The following is a 5000-nucleotide window of genomic DNA, read 5'->3' as shown; positions in this document are numbered from 1 at the left end:
TGCTTGCAGAGCGACATCCAAGGCTGAAACTAGAAGGACTTTAACGTGTGCCCGTGCGTCAACGTAATTGCAAGCCCATGTTTCTTGTAAGGAAGCAGCAGTGTAAAAGCTTACAGCACCTGGTATTCCCAGGCGGTCTCCCATCCAAGTACTAACCAGGCCCGACCCTGCTTAGCTTCCGAGATCAGACGAGATCGGGCGTGCTCAGGGTGGTATGGCCGTAAGCCGACGGGCTGGGGACACAGACTCCTTTTATAGACTAGGCAAGGCCCCCTGCTCGTGGAGGAGCTCAAAGGTCAGCCTTTCGAACGTTCAAGAGTTTAAGTTGTTTTTGGTGGGCTTTGCTGTATGGCCGCGCCCTTTGAGTGTGTCAAATGTCAAGCAGCTGTCCGTCAAGGCTCAGAGGTGCACTTAGATCACCTTGGGGCAGAGGTGATCAGCAGCAGCCTTTGTTATGCGCACTTAAAAAACATGGCACCACAACAAGTAACTTGTGTGCCAAGATCTTGAGTTGGCCCAAGACACTTGTGGGCCATCGCTTCTAGGCCTTTTGGCTAAGATCAAGTGTAGTATCTGTTCTTATCAGCTTAATATCTGATATGTCCTCTATATGGGGATTAAATATTAAATGCATTTTTGAGCATTGGGAGGTGAAAACTGGGGCTTGCTCTCTTCACTCCTTGCATTGACCTGGCATTGCAGTGCCACCAGGAACTGTGCACAATTCTCTTTTTTCTGTGAAAACCAAAGCAAGCTGGAACTAGAAGGACGTTAACGTGTGCCTGTGCCCGTGCCCGTGCGTCAACGTAATTGCAAGCCCATGTTTCTTGTAAGGAAGCAGCAGTGTAAAAGCTTACAGCACCTGGTATTCCCAGTCGGTCTCCCATCCAAGTACTAACCAGGCCCGACCCTGCTTAGCTTCCGAGATCAGACGAGATCGGGCGTGCTCAGGGTGGTATGGCCGTAAGCCCAGGGGCCGGGGACACAGACTCCTTTTATAGACTAGGCAAGGCCCCCTGCTCGTGGAGGAGCTCAAAAGTCAGCCTTTCGAACACACTGCACTTGAGCCTTTATCTACACTACCTGCTACACTCTATTCCAGTATTAGGAAGCTACACCGAGATGGGTAAGCTGCTCCCCATCTCCAAGCTTCTCACATGCTTGCAGAGCGACATCCAAGGCTGAAACTAGAAGGACATTAACGTGTGCCCGTGCGTCAACGTAATTGCAAGCCCATGTTTCTTGTAAGGAAGCAGCAGTGTAAAAGCTTACAGCACCTGGTATTCCCAGGCGGTCTCCCATCCAAGAACTAACCAGGCCCGACCCTGCTTAGCTTCCGAGATCAGACGAGATCGGGCGTGCTCAGGGTGGTATGGCCGTAAGCCGACGGGCTGGGGACACAGACTCCTTTTATAGACTAGGCAAGGCCCCCTGCTCGTGGAGGAGCTCAAAGGTCAGCCTTTCGAACGTTCAAGAGTTTAAGTTGTTTTTGGTGGGCTTTGCTGTATGGCCGCGCCCTTTGAGTGTGTCAAATGTCAAGCAGCTGTCCGTCAAGGCTCAGAGGTGCACTTAGATCACCTTGGGGCGGAGGTGATCAGCAGCAGCCTTTGTAATGCGCACTTAAAAAACATGGCACCACAACAAGTAACTTGTGTGCCAAGATCTTGAGCTGGCCCCAGACACTTGTGGGCCATCGCTTCTCGGCCTTTTGGCTAAGATCAAGTGTAGTATCTGTTCTTATCAGTTTAATATCTGATATGTCCTCTATATGGGGAATAAATATTAAATGCATTTTTGAGCATTGGGAGGTGAAAACTGGGGCTTGCTCTCTTCACTCCTTGCATTGACCTGGCATTGCAGTGCCACCAGGAACGGTGCACCATTCTCTTTTTTCTGTGAAAACCAAAGCAAGGCTGGAACTAGAAGGACGTTAATGTGTGCCTGTGCCCGTGCCCGTGCGTCAACGTAATTGCAAGCCCATGTTTCTTGTAAGGAAGCAGCAGTGTAAAAGCTTACAGCACCTGGTATTCCCAGGCGGTCTCCCATCCAAGTACTAACCAGGCCCGACCCTGCTTAGCTTCCGAGATCAGACGAGATCGGGCGTGCTCAGGGTGGTATGGCCGTAAGCCGACGGGCTGGGGACACAGACTCCTTTTATAGACTAGGCAAGGCCCCCTGCTCGTGGAGGAGCTCAAAGGTCAGCCTTTCGAACGTTCAAGAGTTTAAGTTGTTTTTGGTGGGCTTTGCTGTATGGCCGCGCCCTTTGAGTGTGTCAAATGTCAAGCAGCTGTCCGTCAAGGCTCAGAGGTGCACTTAGATCACCTTGGGGCAGAGGTGATCAGCAGCAGCCTTTGTTATGCGCACTTAAAAAACATGGCACCACAACAAGTAACTTGTGTGCCAAGATCTTGAGTTGGCCCAAGACACTTGTGGGCCATCGCTTCTCGGCCTTTTGGCTAAGATCAAGTGTAGTATCTGTTCTTATCAGTTTAATATCTGATATGTCCTCTATATGGGGATTAAATATTAAATGCATTTTTGAGCATTGGGAGGTGAAAACTGGGGCTTGCTCTCTTCACTCCTTGCATTGACCTGGCATTGCAGTGCCACCAGGAACTGTGCACAATTCTCTTTTTTCTGTGAAAACCAAAGCAAGGCTGGAACTAGAAGGACGTTAACGTGTGCCTGTGCCCGTGCCCGTGCGTCAACGTAATTGCAAGCCCATGTTTCTTGTAAGGAAGCAGCAGTGTAATAGCTTACATCACCTGGTATTCCCAGGCGGTCTCCCATCCAAGTACTAACCAGGCCCGACCCTGCTTAGCTTCCGAGATCAGACGAGATCGGGCGTGCTCAGGGTGGTATGGCCGTAAGCCGACGGGCTGGGGACACAGACTCCTTTTATAGACTAGGCAAGGCCCCCTGCTCGTGGAGGAGCTCAAAAGTCAGCCTTTCGAACACACTGCACTTGCGCCTTTATCTCCACTACCTGCTACACTCTATTCCAGTATTAGGAAGCTACACCGAGATGGGTAAGCTGCTCCCCATCTCCAAGCTTCTCACGTGCTTGCAGAGCGACATCCAAGGCTGAAACTAGAAGGACGTTAACGTGTGCCCGTGCGTCAACGTAATTGCAAGCCCATGTTTCTTGTAAGGAAGCAGCAGTGTAAAAGCTTACAGCACCTGGTATTCCCAGGCTGTCTCCCATCCAAGTACTAACCAGGCCCGACCCTGCTTAGCTTCCGAGATCAGACGAGATCGGGCGTGCTCAGGGTGGTATGGCCGTAAGCCGACGGGCTGGGGACACAGACTCCTTTTATAGACTAGGCAAGGCCCCCTGCTCGTGGAGGAGCTCAAAAGTCAGCCTTTCGAAAACACTGCACTTGAGCCTTTATCTCCACTACCTGCTACACTACATTCCAGTATTAGGAAGCTACACCGAGATGGGTAAGCTGCTGCCCATCTCCAGCAGCTTACGTGCTTCTCATGTGCTTGCAGAGCGACATCCAAGGCTGAAACTAGAAGGACTTTAACGTGTGCCCGTGCGTCAACGTAATTGCAAGCCCATGTTTCTTGTAAGGAAGCAGCAGTGTAAAAGCTTACAGCACCTGGTATTCCCAGGCGGTCTCCCATCCAAGTACTAACCAGGCCCGACCCTGCTTAGCTTCCGAGATCAGACGAGATCGGGCGTGCTCAGGGTGGTATGGCCGTAAGCCGACGGGCTGGGGACACAGACTCCTTTTATAGACTAGGCAAGGCCCCCTGCTCGTGGAGGAGCTCAAAGGTCAGCCTTTCGAACGTTCAAGAGTTTAAGTTGTTTTTGGTGGGCTTTGCTGTATGGCCGCGCCCTTTGAGTGTGTCAAATGTCAAGCAGCTGTCCGTCAAGGCTCAGAGGTGCACTTAGATCACCTTGGGGCAGAGGTGATCAGCAGCAGCCTTTGTTATGCGCACTTAAAAAACATGGCACCACAACAAGTAACTTGTGTGCCAAGATCTTGAGTTGGCCCAAGACACTTGTGGGCCATCGCTTCTCGGCCTTTTGGCTAAGATCAAGTGTAGTATCTGTTCTTATCAGTTTAATATCTGATATGTCCTCTATATGGGGATTAAATATTAAATGCATTTTTGAGCATTGGGAGGTGAAAACTGGGGCTTGCTCTCTTCACTCCTTGCATTGACCTGGCATTGCAGTGCCACCAGGAACTGTGCACAATTCTCTTTTTTCTGTGAAAACCAAAGCAAGGCTGGAACTAGAGGGACGTTAACGTGTGCCTGTGCCCGTGCCCGTGCGTCAACGTAATTGCAAGCCCATGTTTCTTGTAAGGAAGCAGCAGTGTAAAAGCTTACAGCACCTGGTATTCCCAGGCGGTCTCCCATCCAAGTACTAACCAGGCCCGACCCTGCTTAGCTTCCGAGATCAGACGAGATCGGGCGTGCTCAGGGTGGTATGGCCGTAAGCCGACGGGCTGGGGACACAGACTCCTTTTATAGACTAGGCAAGGCCCCCTGCTCGTGGAGGAGCTCAAAGGTCAGCCTTTCGAACGTTCAAGAGTTTAAGTTGTTTTTGGTGGGCTTTGCTGTATGGCCGCGCCCTTTGAGTGTGTCAAATGTCAAGCAGCTGTCCGTCAAGGCTCAGAGGTGCACTTAGATCACCTTGGGGCAGAGTTGATCAGCAGCAGCCTTTGTTATGCGCACTTAAAAAACATGGCACCACAACAAGTAACTTGTGTGCCAAGATCTTGAGTTGGCCCAAGACACTTGTGGGCCATCGCTTCTCGGCCTTTTGGCTAAGATCAAGTGTAGTATCTGTTCTTATCAGTTTAATATCTGATATGTCCTCCATATGGGGATTAAATATTAAATGCATTTTTGAGCATTGGGAGGTGAAAACTGGGGCTTGCTCTCTTCACTCCTTGCATTGACCTGGCATTGCAGTGCCACCAGGAACTGTGCACAATTCTCTTTTTTCTGTGAAAACCAAAGCAAGGCTGGAACTAGAAGGA

At 50.6% G+C, this 5000-nt stretch overlaps 13 non-coding genes across 13 annotated transcripts; 5 read left to right on the top strand and 8 right to left on the bottom strand.

Moving 5' to 3' along the window:
• Positions 1–107: 107 nt before the first annotated feature.
• LOC131476254 (5S ribosomal RNA) lies at positions 108–226 on the bottom strand. Its single transcript, XR_009242632.1, has one exon. It is a non-coding gene; the product is annotated as a 5S ribosomal RNA (ribosomal RNA).
• Positions 227–534: 308 nt separating this feature from the next.
• Positions 535–727, top strand: LOC131442685 (U2 spliceosomal RNA). Its single transcript, XR_009233251.1, has one exon. It is a non-coding gene; the product is annotated as a U2 spliceosomal RNA (small nuclear RNA).
• A 123-nt stretch (positions 728–850) lies between these two features.
• On the bottom strand, positions 851–969 carry LOC131477299 (5S ribosomal RNA). The gene has a single exon (XR_009243644.1). It is a non-coding gene; the product is annotated as a 5S ribosomal RNA (ribosomal RNA).
• Positions 970–1265: 296 nt separating this feature from the next.
• On the bottom strand, positions 1266–1384 carry LOC131477711 (5S ribosomal RNA). Its single transcript, XR_009244035.1, has one exon. It is a non-coding gene; the product is annotated as a 5S ribosomal RNA (ribosomal RNA).
• Positions 1385–1692: 308 nt separating this feature from the next.
• Positions 1693–1885, top strand: LOC131442376 (U2 spliceosomal RNA). Its single transcript, XR_009232950.1, has one exon. It is a non-coding gene; the product is annotated as a U2 spliceosomal RNA (small nuclear RNA).
• Positions 1886–2009: 124 nt separating this feature from the next.
• On the bottom strand, positions 2010–2128 carry LOC131476253 (5S ribosomal RNA). The gene has a single exon (XR_009242631.1). It is a non-coding gene; the product is annotated as a 5S ribosomal RNA (ribosomal RNA).
• Positions 2129–2436: 308 nt separating this feature from the next.
• LOC131442528 (U2 spliceosomal RNA) lies at positions 2437–2629 on the top strand. The gene has a single exon (XR_009233100.1). It is a non-coding gene; the product is annotated as a U2 spliceosomal RNA (small nuclear RNA).
• A 124-nt stretch (positions 2630–2753) lies between these two features.
• LOC131477709 (5S ribosomal RNA) lies at positions 2754–2872 on the bottom strand. Its single transcript, XR_009244033.1, has one exon. It is a non-coding gene; the product is annotated as a 5S ribosomal RNA (ribosomal RNA).
• A 296-nt stretch (positions 2873–3168) lies between these two features.
• Positions 3169–3287, bottom strand: LOC131440957 (5S ribosomal RNA). Its single transcript, XR_009231638.1, has one exon. It is a non-coding gene; the product is annotated as a 5S ribosomal RNA (ribosomal RNA).
• A 306-nt stretch (positions 3288–3593) lies between these two features.
• LOC131476252 (5S ribosomal RNA) lies at positions 3594–3712 on the bottom strand. Its single transcript, XR_009242630.1, has one exon. It is a non-coding gene; the product is annotated as a 5S ribosomal RNA (ribosomal RNA).
• A 308-nt stretch (positions 3713–4020) lies between these two features.
• Positions 4021–4213, top strand: LOC131442527 (U2 spliceosomal RNA). Its single transcript, XR_009233099.1, has one exon. It is a non-coding gene; the product is annotated as a U2 spliceosomal RNA (small nuclear RNA).
• A 124-nt stretch (positions 4214–4337) lies between these two features.
• LOC131476251 (5S ribosomal RNA) lies at positions 4338–4456 on the bottom strand. Its single transcript, XR_009242629.1, has one exon. It is a non-coding gene; the product is annotated as a 5S ribosomal RNA (ribosomal RNA).
• Positions 4457–4764: 308 nt separating this feature from the next.
• On the top strand, positions 4765–4957 carry LOC131442620 (U2 spliceosomal RNA). Its single transcript, XR_009233188.1, has one exon. It is a non-coding gene; the product is annotated as a U2 spliceosomal RNA (small nuclear RNA).
• The last annotated feature ends 43 nt before the right edge of the window (positions 4958–5000 follow it).

This window comes from Solea solea, chromosome 16 (assembly GCF_958295425.1).
Source record: "Solea solea chromosome 16, fSolSol10.1, whole genome shotgun sequence".
NCBI lineage: Eukaryota > Metazoa > Chordata > Actinopteri > Pleuronectiformes > Soleidae > Solea > Solea solea.
This window is presented reverse-complemented; position numbering and strand designations above follow the sequence as displayed.